Genomic DNA, 27035 nt, shown 5'->3' with positions numbered 1-27035 from the left:
CCTCCCCCGGATGCACTCACTCACTGTCTGTCCGTATCCTCACCTGGATCCACTCACTCACTCTCAGTCCGTATACTCCTCCAGATCCACTCACTCACTCTCAGTCCGTATCCTCCCCCGGGACCACGCACTCACTGTCAGTCCGTATCCTCCCCCGGACCCAATCACTCACTGTCAGTCCGTTTCCTCACCCTGATCCACTTACTCACTGTCAGTCCGTTTCCTCCCCCGGACCCAATCACTCACTGTCAGTCCGTATCCTCACCCTGATCCACTCACTCACTGTCAGTCCGTTTCCTCCCCCGGACCCACTCACTCACTGTCAGTCCATTTCCTCCCGCGGACCCACTCACTCACTGTCAGTCCGTATCCCCACCCGGACCCACTCACTCACTGTCAGTCCGTATCCTCACCCGGACCCACTCACTCACTGTCAGTCCGTATCCTCTCCCTGATCCACTCACTCACTGTCAGTCCGTATCCTCACCCGGACCCACTCACTCACTGTCAGTCCGTATCCTCCCCCGGACCCACTCACTCACTGTCAGTCCGTTTCCGAACCTGGATCCACTCACTCACTGCCAGTCCGTGTCCTCACCTGGATCCACTCACTCACTGTCAGTCCGTATCCGCACCCGGATCCACTCACTCACTGCCAGTCCGTGTCCTCACCTGGATCCACTCACTCACTGTCAGTCCGTATCCACACCCTGTTCCACTCACTCACTGTCAGTCCGTATCCTCACCCGGATCCAACCACTCACTGTCAGTCCGTATCCTCACCCGGACCCACTCACTCACTGTCAGTCCGTATCCTCCCACGGATCCACTCACTCACTGTTCGTCAGTCCATATCCTCACCCGGACCCACTCACTCACTGTCAGTCCGTATCCTCCCCCGGACCCACTCACTCACTGTCAGTCCGTATCCTCCCCCGGCTCCACTCTCTCACTGTCTGTCCGTCTCCTCAACCGGATCCACTCACTCACTGTCAGTCCGTATCGTCACCCTGATCCACTCACTCACTGTTCGTCAGTCTTATCCTCACCCGGATCCACTCAATCATTGTCAGTCCGTATCCTCACCCGGACCCACTCACTCTCTGTCAGTCGGTATACTCCCCCGGATCCACTCACTCACTGTCTGTCCGTATCCTCACCTGGATCCACTCACTCACTCTCAGTCCGTATACTCCCCGAGATCCACTCACTCACTCTCAGTCCGTATCCTCCCCCGGGTCCACTCAATCACTGTCAGTCCGTATCCTCACCCGGACCCACTCACTCACTGTCAGTCCGTTTCCTCCCCCGGACCCAATCACTCACTGTCAGTCCGTATCCTCACCCTGATCCACTCACTCACTGTCAGTCTGTATCCTCCCCCGGACCCAATCACTCACTGTCAGTCCGTATCGTCACCCTGATCCACTCACTCACTGTCAGTCCGTTTCCTCCCCCGGACCCAATCACTCACTGTCAGTCCGTATCCTCACCCTGATCCACTCACTCACTGTCAGTCCGTTTCCTCACCCGGACCCACTCACTCACTGTCAGTCCGTTTCCTCCCCCGGACCCACTCACTCACTGTCAGTCCGTATCCCCACCCGGATCCACTCACTCACTGCCAGTCCGTGTCCTCACCTGGATCCACTCACTCACTGTCAGTCCGTGTCCACACCCTGTTCCACTCACTAACCGTCAGTCCGTATCCTCACCCGGATCCACTCACTAACTGTCAGTCCGTACCCTCACCCGGATCCACTCACTCACTGTTCGCCAGTTCATATCCTCACCCGGATCCACACACTCACTGTTGGCCAGTCCGTTTCCTCCCCCGGATCCACTCACTCATTGTTCGTCAGTCCGTATCCTCAGAGGGATCCACTCACTCACTGGCAGTCCGTATCCTCACCCGGATCCACTCACTCACTGTCAGTTCGTATCCTCACCCGGCTCCACCCACTCACTGTCAGTCCGTATCCTCCCCCGGATACACTCACTCAGTGTTCGTCAATCCGTATCCTCACCTGGATACACCCACTCACTGTCAGTCCGTATCCTCACCCGCATCCACCCACTCACTGTCAGTCCGTATCCTCACCCGGATCCACTCACTCACTGTCAGTCCGTATCCTCACCTGGATCCACTCACTCACTCTCAGTCCGTATCCTCACCCTGATCCACTCACTCACTGTTCGCCAGTCCGTATCCTCACCCGGATCCACTCACTCACTGTTCGCCAGTTCGTATCCTCACCCGGATCCACTCACTCACTGTTCTCCAGTCCGTATCCTCACCCGGATCCACACACTCACTGTTCGCCAGTCCGTATCCTCCCCCGGATCCACTCACTCATTGTTCGTCGGTCCGTATCCTCAGTGGGATCCACTCACTCACTGGCAGTCCGTATCCTCACCCGGATCCACTCACTCACTGTTCGCCAGTCCGTATCCTCACCCGGATCCACTCACTCACTGTCAGTCCGTATCCTCACCCGGATCCAACCACTCACTGTCAGTCCGTATCCTCCCCCGGATCCACTCTCTCACTGTCAGTCCGTATCCTCACCTGGATCCACTCACTCACTGTCAGTCCGTATCCTCACCCTGATCCACTCACTCACTGTCAGTCCGTATCCTCACCTGGATCCACTCACTCACTCTCAGTCCGTATCCTCACCTGGATCCACTCACTCACTGTCAGTCCGTATCCTCACCCGGATCCACTCACTCACTGTCAGTCCGTATCCTCACCTGGATCCACTCACTCACTCTCAGTCCGTATCCTCACCCTGATCCACTCACTCACTGTTCGCCAGTCCGTATCCTCACCCGGATCCACTCACTCACTGTTCGCCAGTTCGTATCCTCACCCGGATCCACTCACTCACTGTTCTCCAGTCCGTATCCTCACCCGGATCCACACACTCACTGTTCGCCAGTCCGTATCCTCCCCCGGATCCACTCACTCATTGTTCGTCGGTCCGTATCCTCAGTGGGATCCACTCACTCACTGGCAGTCCGTATCCTCACCCGGATCCACTCACTCACTGTTCGCCAGTCCGTATCCTCACCCGGATCCACTCACTCACTGTCAGTCCGTATCCTCACCCGGATCCAACCACTCACTGTCAGTCCGTATCCTCCCCCGGATCCACTCTCTCACTGTCAGTCCGTATCCTCACCTGGATCCACTCACTCACTGTCAGTCCGTATCCTCACCCTGATCCACTCACTCACTGTCAGTCCGTATCCTCACCTGGATCCACTCACTCACTCTCAGTCCGTATCCTCACCCTGATCCACTCACTCGATGTCAGTACGTATACTCACCCAGACCCACTCACTCACTGTTCATCAGTCCGTATCCTCCCCTGGATCCACTCACTCACTGACAGTCCGTATCCTCACCCGAATCCACTCACTCACTGTCAGTCCATATCCTCCCCCGGATCCACTCACTCACTGTTCAAAAATCCGTAACCTCACCCAGTTCCACTCACTCACTGTCAGTCCGTATCCTCACCCGGATCCAACCACTCACTGTCAGTCCGTATCCTCACCCGGAGCCACTCACTCACTGTCAGTCCGTATCCTCCCCCGGATCCACTCACTCACTGTTCGTCAGTCCATATCCTCACCCGGACCCACTCACTCACTGTCAGTCCGTATCCTCCCCCGGACCCACTCACTCACTGTCAGTCCGTATCCTCCCCCGGCTCCACTCTCTCACTGTTCGTCAGTCTTATCCTCAACCGGATCCACTCACTCACTGTCAGTCCGTATCGTCACCCTGATCCACTCACTCACTGTCAGTCCGTATCCTCACCCGGATCCACTCACTCACTGTTCGTCAGTCTTATCATCACCCGGATCCACTCACTCACTCTCAGTCCGTATACTCCCCCAGATCCACTCACTCACTCTCAGTCCGTATCCTCCCCCGGGACCACTCACTCACTGTCAGTCCGTATCCTCACCCGGACCCACTCACTCACTGTCAGTCTGTTTCCTCCCCCGGACCCAATCACTCACTGTCAGTCCGTATCCTCACCCTGATCCACTCACTCACTGTCAGTCCGTATCCTCACCCGGATCCACTCACTCACTGTTCGTCAGTCTTATCCTCACCCGGATCCACTCACTCACTGTCAGTCCATATCCTCACCCGGACCCACTCACTCACTGTTCGTCAGTCTTATCCTCACCCGGATCCACTCACTCACTGTCTGTCCGTATCCTCACCTGGATCCACTCACTCACTCTCAGTCCGTATACTCCCCCAGATCCACTCACTCACTCTCAGTCCGTATCCTCCCCCGGGACCACTCACTCACTGTCAGTCCGTATCCTCACCCGGACCCACTCACTCACTGTCAGTCTGTTTCCTCCCCCGGACCCAATCACTCACTGTCAGTCCGTATCCTCACCCTGATCCACTCACTCACTGTCAGTCCGTATCCTCCCCCGGACCCAATCACTCTCTGTCAGTCCGTTTCCTCACCCTGATCCACTTACTCACTGTCAGTCCGTTTCCTCCCCCGGACCCAATCACTCACTGTCAGTCCGTATCCTCACCCTGATCCACTCACTCACTGTCAGTCCGTTTCCTCCCCCGGACCCACTCACTCACTGTCAGTCCGTTTCCTCCCGCGGACCCACTCACTCACTGTCAGTCCGTATCCCCACCCGGACCCACTCACTCACTGTCAGTCCGTATCCTCACCCGGATCCACTCACTCACTGTCAGTCCGTTTCCTCCCCCGGACCCACTCACTCACTGTCAGTCCGTATCCTCACCCGGACCCACTCACTCACTGTTCGTCAGTCCGTTTCCTCACCCAAGATCCACTCACTCACTCTCAGTCTGTATCCTCACCCGGACCCACTCACTCACTGTCAGTCCGTATCCTCACCCGTACCCACTCACTCACTGTCAGTCCGTATCCTCACCCGGACCCACTCACTCACTGTCAGTCCGTATCCTCTCCCTGATCCACTCACTCACTGTCAGTCCGTATCCTCACCCGGACCCACTCACTCACTGTCAGTCCGTATCCGCACCTGGATCCACTCACTCACTGCCAGTCCGTGTCCTCACCTGGATCCACTCACTCACTGTCAGTCCGTATCCGCACCCGGATCCACTCACTCACTGCCAGTCCGTATCCTCACCTGGATCCACTCACTAACTGTCAGTCCGTACCCTGCCCCGGATCCACTCACTAACTGTGAGTCCGTATCCTCCCCCGGATCCACTCACTCATTGTTCGTCGGTCCGTATCCTCAGCGGGATCCACTCACTCACTGGCAGTCCGTATCCTCACCCGGATCCACTCACTCACTGTTCGCCAGTCCGTATACTCACCGGGATCCACTCACTCACTGTTCGCTAGTCCGTATCCTCACCCGGATCCACACACTCACTGTTCGCCAGTTCGTATCCTCACCCGGATCCACTCACTCACTGTTCTCCAGTCCGTATCCTCACCCGGATCCACACATCACTGTTCGCCAGTCCGTATCCTCCCCCGGATCCACTCACACATTGTTCGTCAGTCCGTATCCTCAGCGGGATCCACTCACTCACTGGCAGTCCGTATCCTCACCCTGATCCACTCACTCACTGTGTGTCCGTATCCTCACCCGGATCCACTCACTCACTGTTCAACAATCCGTAACCTCACCCGGATGCACTCACTCACTGTCAGTCCGTATCCTCACCCGGATCCACCCACTCACTGTCAGTCCGTATCCTCCCCCGGATCCACTCACTCACTGTCTGTCCGTATCCTCACCTGGATCCACTCACTCACGCTCAGTCCGTATACTCCCCCAGATCCACTCACTCACTCTCAGTCCGTATCCTCCCCCGGGTCCACTCACTCACTGTCAGTCCGTATCCTCACCCGGACCCACTCACTCACTGTCAGTCCGTTTCCTCCCCCGGACCCAATCACTCACTGTCAGTCCGTATCCTCACCCTGATCCACTCACTCACTGTCAGTCCGTATCCTCCCCCGGACACAATCACTCACTGTCAGTCCGTATCCTCACCCTGATCCACTCACTCACTGTCAGTCCGTTTCCTCACCCGGATCCACTCAGTCACTGTCAGTCCGTATCCTCACCTGGATCCACTCACTCACTCTCAGTCCGTATCCTCACCCTGATCTACTCACTCTATGTCAGTCCGTATACTCACCCAGACCCACTCACTCACTGTTCATCTGTCCGTATCCTCCCCTGGATCCACTCACTCACTGACAGTCCGTATCCTCACCCGAATCCACTCACTCACTGTCAGTCCGTATCCTCCCCCGGATCCACTCACTCACTGTTCAACTATCCGTAACCTCACCCGGATGCACTCACTCACTGTGAGTCCGTATCCTCCCCTGGATCCACTCACTCACTGTTCAACAATCCGTATCCTCACCCGGTTCCACTCACTCACTGTCAGTCCGTATCCTCACCCAGATCCAACCACTCACTGTCAGTCCGTATCCTCACCCGGACTACCTCACTCACTCTCAGTCCGTATCCTCCCCCGGATCCACTCACTCACTGTTCGTCAGTCCATATCCTCACCCGGACCCACTCACTCACTGTCAGTCCATATCCTCCCCCGGACCCACTCACTCACTGTCAGTCCGTATCCTCACCCGGACCCATTCACTCACTGTCAGTCCGTTTCCTCCCCCGGACCCAATCACTCACTGTCAGTCCGTATCCTCACCCTGATCCACTCACTCACTGTCAGTCCGTATACTCCCCCGGACCCAATCACTCACTGTCAGTCCGTATCCTCACCCTGATCCACTCACTCACTGTCAGTCCGTTTCCTCCCCCGGACCCAATCATTCACTGTCAGTCCGTATCCTCACCCGGATCCACTCACTCACTGTCAGTCCGTTTCCTCCCCCGGACCCACTCACTCACTGTCAGTCCGTTTCCTCCCGCGGACCCACTCACTCACTGTCAGTCCGTATCCCCACCCGGACCCACTCACTCACTGTCAGTCCGTATCCTCACCCAGATCCACTCACTCACTGTCAGTCCGTTTCCTCCCCCGGACCCACTCACTCACTGTCAGTCCGTATCCTCACCCGGACCCACTCACTCACTGTTCGTCAGTCCGTTTCCTCACCCAAGATCCACTCACTCACTCTCAGTCCGTATCCTCACCCGGACCCACTCACTCACTGTCAGTCCATATCCTCACCCGGACCCACTCACTCACTGTTCGTCAGTCCGTTTCCTCACCCAAGATCCACCCACTCACTGTCAGTCCGTTTCCTCCCCCGGACCCACTCACTCACTGTCAGTCCGTATCCTCACCCGGACCCACTCACTCACTTTCAGTCCGTATCCTCTCCCTGAACCACTCACTCACTGACAGTCCGTATCCTCACCCGGACCCACTCACTCACTGTCAGTCCGTATCCTCCCCCGGACCCACTCACTCAGTGTCAGTCCGTATCCGCACCCGGATCCACTCACTCACTGCCAGTCCGTGTCCTCACTTGGATCCACTCAGTCACTGTTCGTCAGTCCGTATCCTCACCCTGATCCACTCACTCACTGTCAGTCCGTATCCTCCCCCGGACCCAATCACTCACTGTCAGTCCGTTTCCTCACCCGGATCCACTCAGTCACTGTCAGTCCGTATCCTCACCTGGATACACTCACTCAGTGTTTGTCAATCCGTATCGTCACCTGGATACACCCACTCACTGTCAGTCCATATCCTCACCCGCATCCACCCACTCACTGTCAGTCCGTATCCTCACCCGGATCCACTCACTCACTGTCAGTCCGTATCCTCACCTGGATCCACTCACTCACTCTCAGTCCGTATCCTCACCCTGATCTACTCACTCGATGTCAGTCCGTATACTCACCCAGACCCACTCACTCACTGTTCATCAGTCCGTATCCTCCCCTGGATCCACTCACTCACTGACAGTCCGTATCCTCACCCGAATCCACTCACTCACTGTCAGTCCGTATCCTCCCCCGGATCCACTCACTCACTCACTGTTCAACTATCCGTAACCTCACCCGGATGCACTCACTCACTGTGAGTCCGTACCCTCCCCTGGATCCACTCACTCACTGTTCAACAATCCGTATCCTCACCCGGTTCCACTCACTCACTGTCAGTCCGTATCCTCACCCAGATCCAACCACTCACTGTCAGTCCGTATCCTCACCCGGACCACCTCACTCACTGTCAGTCCGTATCCTCCCCCGGATCCACTCACTCACTGTTCGTCAGTCCATATCCTCACCCGGACCCACTCACTCACTGTCAGTCCGTATCCTCACCCGGACCCACTCACTCACTGTCAGTCCGTTTCCTCCCCCGGACCCAATCACTCACTGTCAGTCCGTATCCTCACCCTGATCCACTCACTCACTGTCAGTCCGTATCCTCCCCCGGACCCAATCACTCACTGTCAGTCCGTATCCTCACCCTGATCCACTCACTCACTGTCAGTCCGTTTCCTCCCCCGGACCCAATCATTCACTGTCAGTCCGTATCCTCACCCTGATCCACTCACTCACTGTCAGTCCGTTTCCTCCCCCGGACCCACTCACTCACTGTCAGTCCGTTTCCTCCCCCGGACCCACTCACTCACTGTCAGTCCGTATCCCCACCCGGACCCACTCACTCACTGTCAGTCCGTATCCTCACCCGGATCCACTCACTCACTGTCAGTCCGTTTCCTCCCCCGGACCAACTCACTCACTGTCAGTCCGTATCCTCACCCGGACCCACTCACTCACTGTTCGTCAGTCCGTTTCCTCACCCAAGATCCACTCACTCACTCTCAGTCCGTATCCTCACCCGGACCCACTCACTCACTGTCAGTCCATATCCTCACCCGGACCCACTCACTCACTGTTCGTCAGTCCGTTTCCTCACCCAAGATCCACCCACTCACTGACAGTCCGTTTCCTCCCCCGGACCCACTCACTCACTGTCAGTCCGTATCCTCACCCGGACCCACTCACTCACTTTCAGTCCGTATACTCTCCCTGATCCACTCACTCACTGACAGTCCGTATCCTCACCCGGACCCACTCACTCACTGTCAGTCCGTATCCTCCCCCGGACCCACTCACTCACTGTCAGTCCGTATCCGCACCCGGATCCACTCACTCACTGCCAGTCCGTGTCCTCACTTGGATCCACTCACTCACTGTCAGTCCGTATCCGCACCCGGATCCACTCACTCACTGCCAGTCCGTGTCCTCACCTGGATCCACTCACTCACTGTCAGTCCGTATCCTCACCCGGATCCACTCACTCACTGTTCGTCAGTCCGTTTCCTCACCCAAGATCCACTCACTCACTGTCAGTCCGTATCCACACCCTGTTCCACTCACTAACCGTCAGTCCGTATCCTCACACAGATCCACTCACTAACTGTCAGTCCGTACCCTCCCCCGTATCCACTCACTAACTGTGAGTCCGTATCCTCCCCCGGATCCACTCACTCATTGTTCGTCGGTCCGTATCCTCAGCGGGATCCACTCACTCACTGGCAGTCCGTATCCTCACCCGGATCCACTCACTCACTGTTCGCCAGTCCGTATCCTCACCCGGATCCACTCACTCACTGTTCGCCAGTCCGTATCCTCCCCCGGATCCACTCACACATTGTTCGTCAGTCCGTATCCTCACCCGGATCCACTCACTCACTGGCAGTCCGTATCCTCACCCGGATCCACTCACTCACTGTTCGCCAGTTCGTATCCTCACCCGGATCCACTCACTCACTGTTCTCCAGTCCGTATCCTCACCCAGATCCACACAATCACTGTTCGCCAGTCCGTATCCTCCCCCGGATCCACTCACACATTGTTCGTCAGTCCGTATCCTCAGCGGGATCCTCTCACTCACTGTGAGTCCGTATCCTCACCCGGATCCACTCACTCACTGTTCAACAATCCGTAACCTCACCCGGATGCACTCACTCACTGTCAGTCCATATCCTCACCCGGATCCACCCACTCACTGTCAGTCCGTATCCTCCCCCGGATCCACTCACTCACTGTCTGTCCGTATCCTCACCTGGATCCACTCACTCACTCTCAGTCCGTATACTCCCCCAGATCCACTCACTCACTCTCAGTCCGTATCCTCCCCCGGGTCCACTCACTCACTGTCAGTCCGTATCCTCACCCGGACCCATTCACTCACTGTCAGTCCGTTTCCTCCCCCGGACCCAATCACTCACTGTCAGTCCGTATCCTCACCCTGATCCACTCACTCACTGTCAGTCCGTATCCTCCCCCGGACCCAATCACTCACTGTCAGTCCGTATCCTCACCCTGATCCACTCACTCACTGTCAGTCCATTTACTCCCCCGGACCCAATCACTCACTGTCAGTCCGTATCCTCACCCATATCGACTCACTCACTGTCAGTCCGTTTCCTCACCCGGATCCACTCAGTCACTGTCAGTCCGTATCCTCCCCCGGATCCACTCACACACTGTCAGTCCGTATCCTCCCCCGGATACACTCACTCAGTGTTCGTCAATCCGTATCCTCACCTGGATACACCCACTCACTGTCACTCCGTATCCTCACCCGCATCCACCCACTCACTGTCAGTCCGTATCCTCACCCGGATCCACTCACTCACGGTCAGTCCGTATCCTCACCTGGATCCACTCACTCACTCTCAGTCCGTATCCTCACCCTGATCCACTCACTCGATGTCAGTCCGTATACTCACCCAGACCCACTCACTCACTGTTCATCAGTCCGTATCCTCCCCTGGATCCACTCACACACTGACAGTCCGTATCCTCACTCGAATCCACTCACTCACTGTCAGTACGTATCCTCCCCCGGATCCACTCACTCACTGTTCAACAATCCGTAATCTCACCCGGATGCACTCACTCACTGTGGGTCCGTATCCTCCCCTGGATCCACTCACTCACTGTTCAACAATCCGTATCCTCACCCGGTTCCACTCACTCACTGTCAGACCGTATCCTCACCCTGATCCACTCACTCACTGTCAGTCCGTTTCCTCCCCCGGACCCAATCACTCACTGTCAGTCCGTATCCTCAGCCTGATCCACTCACTCACTGTCAGTCCGTTTCCTCCCCCGGACCCACTCACTCACTGTCAGTCCGTTTCCTCCCCCGGACCCACTCACTCACTGTCAGTCCGTATCCCCACCCGGACCCACTCACTCACTGTCAGTCCGTATACTCACCCGGATCCACTCACTCACTGTCAGTCCGTTTCCTCCCCCGGACCCACTCACTCACTGTCAGTCCGTATCCTCACCCGGACCCACTCACTCACTGTTCTTCAGTCCGTTTCCTCACCCAAGTTCCACTCACTCACTCTCAGTCCGTATCCTCACCCGGACGCACTCACTCACTGTCAGTCCGTATCCTCACCCGGACCCACTCACTCACTGTCAGTCCGTATCCTCTCCCTGATCCACTCACTCACTGTCAGTCCGTATCCTCACCCGGACCCACTCACTCACTGTCAGTCCGTATCCTCCCCCGGACCCACTCACTCACTGTCAGTCCGTATCCGCACCCGGATCCACTCACTCACTGTTCGCCAGTCCGTATCCTCCCCCGGATCCACTCACACATTGTTCGTCAGTCCGTATCCTCACCCGGATCCACTCACTCACTGGCAGTCCGTATCCTCACCCGGATCCACTCACTCACTGTTCGCCAGTTCGTATCCTCACCCGGATCCACTCACTCACTGTTCTCCAGTCCGTATCCTCACACAGATCCACACACTCACTGTTCGCCAGTCCGTATCCTCCCCCGGATCCACTCACACATTGTTCGTCAGTCCGTATCCTCAGCGGGATCCACTCACTCACTGGCAGTCCGCATCCTCACCCGGATCCACTCACTCACTGTGAGTCCGTATCCTCACCCGGATCCACTCACTCACTGTTCAACAATCCGCATCCTCACCCGGATCCACTCACTCACTGTCAGTCCATATCCTCACCCGGATCCACCCACTCACTGTCAGTCCGTATCCTCCCCCGGATCCACCCACTCACTGTCAGTCCGTATCCTCCCCCGGGTCCACTCACTCACTGTCAGTCCGTATCCTCACCCGGACCCATTCACTCACTGTCAGTCCGTTTCCTCCCCCGGACCCAATCACTCACTGTCAGTCCGTATCCTCACCCTGATACACTCACTCACTGTCAGTCCGTATCCACCCCCGGACCCAATCACTCACTGTCAGTCCGTATCCTCACCCTGATCCACTCACTCACTGTCAGTCCATTTACTCCCCCGGACCCAATCACTCACTGTCAGTCCGTAGCCTCACCCTGATCGACTCACTCACTGTCAGTCCGTTTCCTCACCCGGATCCACTCAGTCACTGTCAGTCCGTATCCTCCCCCGGATCCACTCACACACTGTCAGTCCGTATCCTCCCCCGGATACACTCACTCAGTGTTCGTCAATCCGTATCCTCACCTGGATACACCCACTCACTGTCACTCCGTATACTCACCCGCATCCACCCACTCACTGTCAGTCCGTATCCTCACCCGGATCCACTCACTCACGGTCAGTCCGTATCCTCACCTGGATCCACTCACTCACTCTCAGTCCGTATCCTCACCCTGATCCACTCACTCGATGTCAGTCCGTATACTCACCCAGACCCACTCACTCACTGTTCATCAGTCCGTATCCTCCCCTGGATCCACTCACACACTGACAGTCCGTATCCTCACTCGAATCCACTCACTCACTGTCAGTCCGTATCCTCCCCCGGATCCACTCACTCACTGTTCAACAATCCGTAATCTCACCCGGATGCACTCACTCACTGTGAGTCCGTATCCTCCCCTGGATCCACTCACTCACTGTTCAACAATCCGTATCCTCACCCGGTTCCACTCACTCACTGTCAGACCGTATCCTCACCCTGATCCACTCACTCACTGTCAGTCCGTTTCCTCCCCCGGACCCAATCACTCACTGTCAGTCCGTATCCTCAGCCTGATCCACTCACTCACTGTCAGTCCGTTTCCTCCCCCGGACCCACTCACTCACTGTCAGTCCGTTTCCTCCCCCGGACCCACTCACTCACTGTCAGTCCGTATCCCCACCCGGACCCACTCACTCACTGTCAGTCCGTATCCTCACCCGGATCCACTCACTCACTGTCAGTCCGTTTCCTCCCCCGGACCCACTCACTCACTGTCAGTCCGTATCCTCACCCGGACCCACTCACTCACTGTTCTTCAGTCCGTTTCCTCACCCAAGTTCCACTCACTCACTCTCAGTCCGTATCCTCACCCGGACGCACTCACTCACTGTCAGTCCGTATCCTCACCCGGACCCACTCACTCACTGTCAGTCCGTATCCTCTCCCTGATCCACTCACTCACTGTCAGTCCGTATCCTCACCCGGACCCACTCACTCACTGTCAGTCCGTATCCTCCCCCGGACCCACTCACTCACTGTCAGTCCGTATCCGCACCCGGATCCACTCACTCACTGTCAGTCCGTGTCCTCACCTGGATCCACTCACTCACTCTCAGTCCGTATACTCCCCCAGATCCACTCACTCACTCTCAGTCCATATCCTCCCCCGGGTCCACTCACTCACTGTCAGTCCGTATCCTCACCCGGACCCATTCACTCACTGTCAGTCCGTTTCCTCCCCCGGACCCAATCACTCACTGTCAGTCCGTATCCTCACCCTGATCCACTCACTCACTGTCAGTCCGTATCCTCCCCCGGACCCAATCACTCACTGTCAGTCCGTATCCTCACCCTGATCCACTCACTCACTGTCAGTCCATTTACTCCCCCGGACCCAATCACTCACTGTCAGTCCGTATCCTCACCCATATCGACTCACTCACTGTCAATCCGTTTCCTCACCCGGATCCACTCAGTCACTGTCAGTCCGTATCCTCCCCCGGATCCACTCACACACTGTCAGTCCGTATCCTCCCCCGGATACACTCACTCAGTGTTCGTCAATCCGTATCCTCACCTGGATACACCCACTCACTGTCACTCCGTATCCTCACCCGCATCCACCCACTCACTGTCAGTCCGTATCCTCACCCGGATCCACTCACTCACGGTCAGTCCGTATCCTCACCTGGATCCACTCACTCACTCTCAGTCCGTATCCTCACCCTGATCCACTCACTCGATGTCAGTCCGTATACTCACCCAGACCCACTCACTCACTGTTCATCAGTCCGTATCCTCCCCTGGATCCACTCACACACTGACAGTCCGTATCCTCACTCGAATCCACTCACTCACTGTCAGTACGTATCCTCCCCCGGATCCACTCACTCACTGTTCAACAATCCGTAATCTCACCCGGATGCACTCACTCACTGTGGGTCCGTATCCTCCCCTGGATCCACTCACTCACTGTTCAACAATCCGTATCCTCACCCGGTTCCACTCACTCACTGTCAGACCGTATCCTCACCCTGATCCACTCACTCACTGTCAGTCCGTTTCCTCCCCCGGACCCAATCACTCACTGTCAGTCCGTATCCTCAGCCTGATCCACTCACTCACTGTCAGTCCGTTTCCTCCCCCGGACCCACTCACTCACTGTCAGTCCGTTTCCTCCCCCGGACCCACTCACTCACTGTCAGTCCGTATCCTCCCCCGGACCCACTCACTCAATGTCAGTCCGTATCCGCACCCGGATCCACTCACTCACTGCCAGTCCGTGTCCTCACTTGGATCCACTCACTCACTGTTCGTCAGTCCGTATCCTCACCCTGATCCACTCACTCACTGTCAGTCCGTATCCTCCCCCGGACCCAATCACTCACTGTCAGTCCGTTTCCTCACCCGGATCCACTCAGTCACTGTCAGTCCGTATCCTCACCTGGATACACTCACTCAGTGTTTGTCAATCCGTATCGTCACCTGGATACACCCACTCACTGTCAGTCCATATCCTCACCCGCATCCACCCACTCACTGTCAGTCCGTATCCTCACCCGGATCCACTCACTCACTGTCAGTCCGTATCCTCACCTGGATCCACTCACTCACTCTCAGTCCGTATCCTCACCCTGATCTACTCACTCGATGTCAGTCCGTATACTCACCCAGACCCACTCACTCACTGTTCATCAGTCCGTATCCTCCCCTGGATCCACTCACTCACTGACAGTCCGTATCCTCACCCGAATCCACTCACTCACTGTCAGTCCGTATCCTCCCCCGGATCCACTCACTCACTCACTGTTCAACTATCCGTAACCTCACCCGGATGCACTCACTCACTGTGAGTCCGTACCCTCCCCTGGATCCACTCACTCACTGTTCAACAATCCGTATCCTCACCCGGTTCCACTCACTCACTGTCAGTCCGTATCCTCACCCAGATCCAACCACTCACTGTCAGTCCGTATCCTCACCCGGACCACCTCACTCACTGTCAGTCCGTATCCTCCCCCGGATCCACTCACTCACTGTTCGTCAGTCCATATCCTCACCCGGACCCACTCACTCACTGTCAGTCCGTATCCTCACCCGGACCCACTCACTCACTGTCAGTCCGTTTCCTCCCCCGGACCCAATCACTCACTGTCAGTCCGTATCCTCACCCTGATCCACTCACTCACTGTCAGTCCGTATCCTCCCCCGGACCCAATCACTCACTGTCAGTCCGTATCCTCACCCTGATCCACTCACTCACTGTCAGTCCGTTTCCTCCCCCGGACCCAATCATTCACTGTCAGTCCGTATCCTCACCCTGATCCACTCACTCACTGTCAGTCCGTTTCCTCCCCCGGACCCACTCACTCACTGTCAGTCCGTTTCCTCCCCCGGACCCACTCACTCACTGTCAGTCCGTATCCCCACCCGGACCCACTCACTCACTGTCAGTCCGTATCCTCACCCGGATCCACTCACTCACTGTCAGTCCGTTTCCTCCCCCGGACCAACTCACTCACTGTCAGTCCGTATCCTCACCCGGACCCACTCACTCACTGTTCGTCAGTCCGTTTCCTCACCCAAGATCCACTCACTCACTCTCAGTCCGTATCCTCACCCGGACCCACTCACTCACTGTCAGTCCATATCCTCACCCGGACCCACTCACTCACTGTTCGTCAGTCCGTTTCCTCACCCAAGATCCACCCACTCACTGACAGTCCGTTTCCTCCCCCGGACCCACTCACTCACTGTCAGTCCGTATCCTCACCCGGACCCACTCACTCACTTTCAGTCCGTATACTCTCCCTGATCCACTCACTCACTGACAGTCCGTATCCTCACCCGGACCCACTCACTCACTGTCAGTCCGTATCCTCCCCCGGACCCACTCACTCACTGTCAGTCCGTATCCGCACCCGGATCCACTCACTCACTGCCAGTCCGTGTCCTCACTTGGATCCACTCACTCACTGTCAGTCCGTATCCGCACCCGGATCCACTCACTCACTGCCAGTCCGTGTCCTCACCTGGATCCACTCACTCACTGTCAGTCCGTATCCTCACCCGGATCCACTCACTCACTGTTCGTCAGTCCGTTTCCTCACCCAAGATCCACTCACTCACTGTCAGTCCGTATCCACACCCTGTTCCACTCACTAACCGTCAGTCCGTATCCTCACACAGATCCACTCACTAACTGTCAGTCCGTACCCTCCCCCGTATCCACTCACTAACTGTGAGTCCGTATCCTCCCCCGGATCCACTCACTCATTGTTCGTCGGTCCGTATCCTCAGCGGGATCCACTCACTCACTGGCAGTCCGTATCCTCACCCGGATCCACTCACTCACTGTTCGCCAGTCCGTATCCTCACCCGGATCCACTCACTCACTGTTCGCCAGTCCGTATCCTCCCCCGGATCCACTCACACATTGTTCGTCAGTCCGTATCCTCACCCGGATCCACTCACTCACTGGCAGTCCGTATCCTCACCCGGATCCACTCACTCACTGTTCGCCAGTTCGTATCCTCACCCGGATCCACTCACTCACTGTTCTCCAGTCCGTATCCTCACCCAGATCCACACAATCACTGTTCGCCAGTCCGTATCCTCCCCCGGATCCACTCACACATTGTTCGTCAGTCCGTATCCTCAGCGGGATCCTCTCACTCACTGTGAGTCCGTATCCTCACCCGGATCCACTCACTCACTGTTCAACAATCCGTAACCTCACCCGGATGCACTCACTCACTGTCAGTCCATATCCTCACCCGGATCCACCCACTCACTGTCAGTCCGTATCCTCCCCCGGATCCACTCACTCACTGTCTGTCCGTATCCTCACCTGGATCCACTCACTCACTCTCAGTCCGTATACTCCCCCAGATCCACTCACTCACTCTCAGTCCGTATCCTCCCCCGGGTCCACTCACTCACTGTCAGTCCGTATCCTCACCCGGACCCATTCACTCACTGTCAGTCCGTTTCCTCCCCCGGACCCAATCACTCACTGTCAGTCCGTATCCTCACCCTGATCCACTCACTCACTGTCAGTCCGTATCCTCCCCCGGACCCAATCACTCACTGTCAGTCCGTATCCTCACCCTGATCCACTCACTCACTGTCAGTCCATTTACTCCCCCGGACCCAATCACTCACTGTCAGTCCGTATCCTCACCCATATCGACTCACTCACTGTCAGTCCGTTTCCTCACCCGGATCCACTCAGTCACTGTCAGTCCGTATCCTCCCCCGGATCCACTCACACACTGTCAGTCCGTATCCTCCCCCGGATACACTCACTCAGTGTTCGTCAATCCGTATCCTCACCTGGATACACCCACTCACTGTCACTCCGTATCCTCACCCGCATCCACCCACTCACTGTCAGTCCGTATCCTCACCCGGATCCACTCACTCACGGTCAGTCCGTATCCTCACCTGGATCCACTCACTCACTCTCAGTCCGTATCCTCACCCTGATCCACTCACTCGATGTCAGTCCGTATACTCACCCAGACCCACTCACTCACTCTTCATCAGTCCGTATCCTCCCCTGGATCCACTCACACACTGACAGTCCGTATCCTCACTCGAATCCACTCACTCACTGTCAGTACGTATCCTCCCCCGGATCCACTCACTCACTGTTCAACAATCCGTAATCTCACCCGGATGCACTCACTCACTGTGGGTCCGTATCCTCCCCTGGATCCACTCACTCACTGTTCAACAATCCGTATCCTCACCCGGTTCCACTCACTCACTCTCAGACCGTATCCTCACCCTGATCCACTCACTCACTGTCAGTCCGTTTCCTCCCCCGGACCCAATCACTCACTGTCAGTCCGTATCCTCAGCCTGATCCACTCACTCACTGTCAGTCCGTTTCCTCCCCCGGACCCACTCACTCACTGTCAGTCCGTTTCCTCCCCCGGACCCACTCACTCACTGTCAGTCCGTATCCCCACCCGGACCCACTCACTCACTGTCAGTCCGTATCCGCACCCGGATCCACTCACTCACTGTCAGTCCGTGTCCTCACCTGGATCCACTCACTCACTGTCAGTCCGTCTCCGCACCCGGATCCACTCACTCACTGCCAGTCCGTGTCCTCACCTGGATCCACTCACTCACTGTCAGTCCGTATCCACACCCTGTTCCACTCACTAACCGTCAGTCCGTATCCTCACCCAGATCCACTCACTAACTGTCAGTCCGTATCCTCCCCCGGATCCACTCACTAACTGTGAGTCCGTATCCTCCCCCGGATCCACTCACTCATTGTTCGTCGGTCCGTATCCTCAGCGGGATCCACTCACTCACTGGCAGTCCGTATCCTCACCCGGATCCACTCACTCACTGTTCGCCAGTCCGTATCCTCACCCGGATCCACTCACTCACTGTTCGCCAGTCCGTATCCTCACCCGGATCCACTCACTCACTGTTCGCCAGTCCGTATCCTCACCCGGATCCACTCACTCACTGTTCGCCAGTCCGTATCCTCACCCGGATCCACTCACTCACTGTTCGCCAGTTCGTATCCTCACCCGGATCCACTCACTCACTGTTCTCCAGTCCGTATCCTCACCCGGATCCACACACTCACTGTTCGCCAGTCCGTTTCCTCCCCCGGATCCACTCACTCATTGTTCGTCGGTCCGTATCCTCAGCGGGATCCACTCACTCACTGTTCGCCAGTCCGTATCCTCACCCGGATCCACTCACTCACTGTTCGCCAGTCCGTATCCTCACCCGGATCCACACACTCACTGTTCGCCAGTCCGTTTCCTCCCCCGGATCCACTCACTCATTGTTCGTCGGTCCGTATCCTCAGCGGGATCCACTCACTCACTGTTCGCCAGTCCGTATCCTCAGCCGGATCCACTCACTCACTGTTCGCCAGTCCGTATCCTCACCCGGATCCACACACTCACTGTTCGCCAGTCCGTTTCCTCCCCCGGATCCACTCACTCATTGTTCGTCGGTCCGTATCCTCAGCGGGATCCACTCACTCACTGGCAGTCCGTATCCTCACCCGGATCCACTCACTCACTGTTCGCCAGTCCGTATCCTCATCCGGATCCACTCACTCACTGTTCGCCAGTCCGTATCCTCACCCGGACCCACTCACTCACTGTTCGCCAGTCCGTATCCTCACCCTGATCCACTCACTCACTGTCAGTCCATTTACTCCCCCGGACCCAATCACTCACTGTCAGTCCGTATCCTCACCCTGATCGACTCACTCACTGTCAGTCCGTTTCCTCACCCGGATCCACTCAGTCACTGTCAGTCCGTATCCTCCCCCGGATCCACTCACACACTGTCAGTCCGTATCCTCCCCCGGATACACTCACTCAGTGTTCGTCAATCCGTATCCTCACCTGGATACACCCACTCACTGTCACTCCGTATCCTCACCCGCATCCACCCACTCACTGTCAGTCCGTATCCTCACCCGGATCCACTCACTCACGGTCAGTCCGTATCCTCACCTGGATCCACTCACTCACTCTCAGTCCGTATCCTCACCCTGATCCACTCACTCGATGTCAGTCCGTATACTCACCCAGACCCACTCACTCACTGTTCATCAGTCCGTATCCTCCCCTGGATCCACTCACACACTGACAGTCCGTATCCTCACTCGAATCCACTCACTCACTGTCAGTCCGTATCCTCCCCCGGATCCACTCACTCACTGTTCAACAATCCGTAATCTCACCCGGATGCACTCACTCACTGTGAGTCCGTATCCTCCCCTGGATCCACTCACTCACTGTTCAACAATCCGTATCCTCACCCGGTTCCACTCACTCACTGTCAGACCGTATCCTCACCCTGATCCACTCACTCACTGTCAGTCCGTTTCCGCCCCTGGACCCAATCACTCACTGTCAGTCCGTATCCTCAGCCTGATCCACTCACTCACTGTCAGTCCGTTTCCTCCCCCGGACCCACTCACTCACTGTCAGTCCGTTTCCTCCCCCGGACCCACTCACTCACTGTCAGTCCGTATCCCCACCCGGACCCACTCACTCACTGTCAGTCCGTATCCTCACTCGGATCCACTCACTCACTGTCAGTCCGTTTCCTCCCCCGGACCCACTCACTCACTGTCAGTCCGTATCCTCACCCGGACCCACTCACTCACTGTTCTTCAGTCCGTTTCCTCACCCAAGTTCCACTCACTCACTCTCAGTCCGTATCCTCACCCGGACGCACTCACTCACTGTCAGTCCGTATCCTCACCCGGACCCACTCACTCACTGTCAGTCCGTATCCTCTCCCTGATCCACTCACTCACAGTCAGTCCGTATCCTCACCCGGACCCACTCACTCACTGTCAGTCCGTATCCTCCCCCGGACCAACTCACTCACTGTCAGTCCGTATCCGCGCCCGGATCCACTCACTCACTGTCAGTCCGTGTCCTCACCTGGATCCACTCACTCACTGTCAGTCCGTCTCCGCACCCGGATCCACTCACTCACTGCCAGTCCGTGTCCTCACCTGGATCCACTCACTCACTGTCAGTCCGTATCCACACCCTGTTCCACTCACTAACCGTCAGTCCGTATCCTCACCCAGATCCACTCACTAACTGTCAGTCCGTATCCTCCCCCGGATCCACTCACTAACTGTGAGTCCGTATCCTCCCCCGGATCCACTCACTCATTGTTCGTCGGTCCGTATCCTCAGCGGGATCCACTCACTCACTGGCAGTCCGTATCCTCAACCGGATCCACTCACTCACTGTTCGCCAGTCCGTATCCTCACCCGGATCCACTCACTCACTGTTCGCCAGTCCGTATCCTCACCCGGATCCACTCACTCACTGTTCGCCAGTCCGTATCCTCACCCGGATCCACTCACTCACTGTTCGCCAGTCCGTATCCTCACCCGGATCCACACACTCACTGTTCGCCAGTCCGTTTCCTCCCCCGGATCCACTCACTCATTGTTCGTCGATCCGTATCCTCAGCGGGATCCACTCACTCACTGTTCGCCAGTCCGTATCCTCACCCGGATCCACTCACTCACTGTTCGCCAGTCCGTATCCTCACCCGGATCCACACACTCACTGTTCGCCAGTCCGTTTCCTCCCCCGGATCCACTCACTCATTGTTCGTCGGTCCGTATCCTCAGCGGGATCCACTCACTCACTGGCAGTCCGTATCCTCACCCGGATCCACTCACTCACTGTTCGCCAGTCCGTATCCTCATGCGGATCCACTCACTCACTGTTCGCCAGTCCGTATCCTCACCCGGACCCACTCACTCACTGTTCGCCAGTACGTATCCTCACCCGGATCCACTCACTCACTGTTCGCCAGTCCGTATCCTCACCCGGATCCACTCACTCACTGTTTGCCAGTCCGTATCCTCACCCGGATCCACTCACTCACTGTTCGCCAGTTCGTATCCTCACCCGGATACACTCACTCACTGTCAGTCCGTTTCCTCCCCCGGACCCAATCACTCACTGTCAGTCCGTATCCTCACCCTGATCGACTCACTCACTGTCAGTCCGTTTCCTCACCCGGATCCACTCAGTCACTGTCAGTCCGTATCCTCCCCCGGATCCACTCACACACTGTCAGTCCGTATCCTCCCCCGGATACACTCACTCAGTGTTCGTCAATCCGTATCCTCACCTGGATACACCCACTCACTGTCACTCCGTATCCTCACCCGCATCCACCCACTCACTGTCAGTCCGTATCCTCACCCGGATCCACTCACTCACGGTCAGTCCGTATCCTCACCTGGATCCACTCACTCACTCTCAGTCCGTATCCTCACCCTGATCAACTCACTCGATGTCAGTCCGTATACTCACCCAGACCCACTCACTCACTGTTCATCAGTCCGTATCCTCCCCTGGATCCACTCACACACTGACAGTCCGTATCCTCACTCGAATCCACTCACTCACTGTCAGTCCGTATCCTCCCCCGGATCCACTCACTCACTGTTCAACAATCCGTAATCTCACCCGGATGCACTCACTCACTGTGAGTCCGTATCCTCCCCTGGATCCACTCACTCACTGTTCAACAATCCGTATCCTCACCCGGTTCCACTCACTCACTGTCAGTCCGTCTCCGCACCCGGATCCACTCACTCACTGCCAGTCCGTGTCCTCACCTGGATCCACTCACTCACTGTCAGTCCGTATCCACACCCTGTTCCACTCACTAACCGTCAGTCCGTATCCTCACCCAGATCCACTCACTAACTGTCAGTCCGTATCCTCCCCCGGATCCACTCACTAACTGTGAGTCCGTATCCTCCCCCGGATCCACTCACTCATTGTTCGTTGGTCCGTATCCTCAGCGGGATCCACTCACTCACTGGCAGTCCGTATCCTCAACCGGATCCACTCACTCACTGTTCGCCAGTCCGTATCCTCACCCGGATCCACTCACTCACTGTTCGCCAGTCCGTATCCTCACCCGGATCCACTCACTCACTGTTCGCCAGTCCGTATCCTCACCCGGATCCACTCACTCACTGTTCGCCAGTCCGTATCCTCACCCGGATCCACACACTCACTGTTCGCCAGTCCGTTTCCTCCCCCGGATCCACTCACTCATTGTTCGTCGATCCGTATCCTCAGCGGGATCCACTCACTCACTGTTCGCCAGTCCGTATCCTCACCCGGATCCACTCACTCACTGTTCGCCAGTCCGTATCCTCACCCGGATCCACACACTCACTGTTCGCCAGTCCGTTTCCTCCCCCGGATCCACTCACTCATTGTTCGTCGGTCCGTATCCTCAGCGGGATCCACTCACTCACTGGCAGTCCGTATCCTCACCCGGATCCACTCACTCACTGTTCGCCAGTCCGTATCCTCATGCGGATCCACTCACTCACTGTTCGCCAGTCCGTATCCTCACCCGGACCCACTCACTCACTGTTCGCCAGTACGTATCCTCACCCGGATCCACTCACTCACTGTTCGCCAGTCCGTATCCTCACCCGGATCCACTCACTCACTGTTCGCCAGTCCGTATCCTCACCCGGATCCACTCACTCACTGTTCGCCAGTTCGTATCCTCACCCGGATACACTCACTCACTGTCAGTCCGTTTCCTCCCCCGGACCCAATCACTCACTGTCAGTCCGTATCCTCACCCTGATCGACTCACTCACTGTCAGTCCGTTTCCTCACCCGGATCCACTCAGTCACTGTCAGTCCGTATCCTCCCCCGGATCCACTCACACACTGTCAGTCCGTATCCTCCCCCGGATACACTCACTCAGTGTTCGTCAATCCGTATCCTCACCTGGATACACCCACTCACTGTCACTCCGTATCCTCACCCGCATCCACCCACTCACTGTCAGTCCGTATCCTCACCCGGATCCACTCACTCACGGTCAGTCCGTATCCTCACCTGGATCCACTCACTCACTCTCAGTCCGTATCCTCACCCTGATCCACTCACTCGATGTCAGTCCGTATACTCACCCAGACCCACTCACTCACTGTTCATCAGTCCGTATCCTCCCCTGGATCCACTCACACACTGACAGTCCGTATCCTCACTCGAATCCACTCACTCACTGTCAGTCCGTATCCTCCCCCGGATCCACTCACTCACTGTTCAACAATCCGTAATCTCACCCGGATGCACTCACTCACTGTGAGTCCGTATCCTCCCCTGGATCCACTCACTCACTGTTCAACAATCCGTATCCTCACCCGGTTCCACTCACTCACTGTCAGACCGTATCCTCACCCTGATCCACTCACTCACTGTCAGTCCGTTTCCTCCCCCGGACCCAATCACTCACTGTCAGTCCGTATCCTCAGCCTGATCCACTCACTCACTGTCAGTCCGTTTCCTCCCCCGGACCCACTCACTCACTGTCAGTCCGTTTCCTCCCCCGGACCCACTCACTCACTGTCAGTCCGTATCCCCACCCGGACCCACTCACTCACTGTCAGTCCGTATCCTCACCCGGATCCACTCACTCACTGTCAGTCCGTTTCCTCCCCCGGACCCACTCACTCACTGTCAGTCCGTATCCTCACCCGGACCCACTCACTCACTGTTCTTCAGTCCGTTTCCTCACCCAAGTTCCACTCACTCACTCTCAGTCCGTATCCTCACCCGGACGCACTCACTCACTGTCAGTCCGTATCCTCACCCGGACCCACTCACTCACTGTCAGTCCGTATCCTCTCCCTGATCCACTCACTCACTGTCAGTCCGTATCCTCACCCGGACCCACTCACTCACTGTCAGTCCGTATCCTCCCCCGGACCAACTCACTCACTGTCAGTCCGTATCCGCGCCCGGATCTACTCACTCACTGTCAGTCCGTGTCCTCACCTGGATCCACTCACTCACTGTCAGTCCGTCTCCGCACCCGGATCCACTCACTCACTGCCAGTCCGTGTCCTCACCTGGATCCACTCACTCACTGTCAGTCCGTATCCACACCCTGTTCCACTCACTAACCGTCAGTCCGTATCCTCACCCAGATCCACTCACTAACTGTCAGTCCGTATCCTCCCCCGGATCCACTCACTAACTGTGAGTCCGTATCCTCCCCCGGATCCACTCACTCATTGTTCGTCGGTCCGTATCCTCAGCGGGATCCACTCACTCACTGGCAGTCCGTATCGTCAACCGGATCCACTCACTCACTGTTCGCCAGTCCGTATCCTCACCCGGATCCACTCACTCACTGTTCGCCAGTCCGTATCCTCACCCGGATCCACTCACTCACTGTTCGCCAGTCCGTATCCTCACCCGGATCCACTCACTCACTGTTCGCCAGTCCGTATCCTCACCCGGATCCACACACTCACTGTTCGCCAGTCCGTTTCCTCCCCCGGATCCACTCACTCATTGTTCGTCGATCCGTATCCTCAGCGGGATCCACTCACTCACTGTTCGCCAGTCCGTATCCTCACCCGGATCCACTCACTCACTGTTCGCCAGTCCGTATCCTCACCCGGATCCACACACTCACTGTTCGCCAGTCCGTTTCCTCCCCCGGATCCACTCACTCATTGTTCGTCGGTCCGTATCCTCAGCGGGATCCACTCACTCACTGGCAGTCCGTATCCTCACCCGGATCCACTCACTCACTGTTCGCCAGTCCGTATCCTCATGCGGATCCACTCACTCACTGTTCGCCAGTCCGTATCCTCACCCGGACCCACTCACTCACTGTTCGCCAGTACGTATCCTCACCCGGATCCACTCACTCACTGTTCGCCAGTCCGTATCCTCACCCGGATCCACTCACTCACTGTTCGCCAGTCCGTATCCTCACCCGGATCCACTCACTCACTGTTCGCCAGTTCGTATCCTCACCCGGATACACTCACTCACTGTTCTCCAGTCCGTTTCCTCAGCGGGATCCACTCACTCACTGGCAGTCCGTATCCTCACCCGGATCCACTCACTCACTGTGAGTCCGTATCCTCACCCGGATCCACTCACTCACTGTACAACAATCCGTAACCTCACCCGGATGCACTCACTCACTGTCAGTCCGTATCCTCACCCGGATCCACCCACTCACTGTCAGTCCGTATCCTCCCCCGGATACACTCACTCAGTGTTCGTCAATCCGTATCCTCACCTGGATCCACCCACTCACTGTCAGTCCGTATCCTCACCCGCATCCACCCACTTACTGTCAGTCCGTATCCTCACCTGGATCCACTCACTCACACTCAGTCCGTATCCTCACCCTGATCCACTCACTCGATGTCAGTCCGTATACTCACCCAGACCCACTCACTCACTGTTCATCAGTCCGTATCCTCCCCTGGATCCACTCACTCACTGACAGTCCGTATCCTCACCCGAATCCACTCACTCACTGTCAGTCCGTATCCTCCCCCGGATCCACTCACTCACTGCTCAGCAATCCGTAACCTCACCCGGATGCACTCACTCACTGTGAGTCCGTATCCTCCCCTGGATCCACTCACTCACTGTTCAACAATCCGTATCCTCACCCGGTTCCTCTCACTCACTGCCAGTCCGTATCCTCACCCGGATCCAACCACTCACTGTCAGTGCGTATCCTCACCCGGACCCACTCACTCACTGTCAGTCCGTATCCTCCCCCAGATCCACTCACTCACTGTTCATCAGTCCCTATCCTCACCCGGACACACTCACACACTGTCAGTCCGTATCCTCCCCCGGACCCACTCACTCACTGTCAATCCGTATCCTCCCCCGGCTCCACTCTCTCACTGTCTGTCCGTATCCTCAACCGGATCCACTCACTCACTGTCAGTCCGTATCCTCACCCGGATCCACTCACTCTCTGTCAGTCCGTATCCTCCCCCGGATCCACTCACTCACTGTCAGTCCGTATCCTCACCCGGATCCACTCACTCACTGTGAGTCCGTATCCTCCCCCGGATCCACTCACACACTGTCAGTCCGTATCCTCCCCCGGATACACTCACTCAGTGTTCGTCAATCCGTATCCTCACCTGGATACACCCACTCACTGTCACTCCGTATCCTCACCCGCATCCACCCACTCACTGTCAGTCCGTATCCTCACCCGGA

Source organism: Hemitrygon akajei, chromosome 3 (assembly GCF_048418815.1).
Source record: "Hemitrygon akajei chromosome 3, sHemAka1.3, whole genome shotgun sequence".
In the NCBI taxonomy this organism is placed as follows: Eukaryota; Metazoa; Chordata; class Chondrichthyes; order Myliobatiformes; family Dasyatidae; genus Hemitrygon; species Hemitrygon akajei.
This window is presented reverse-complemented; position numbering follows the sequence as displayed.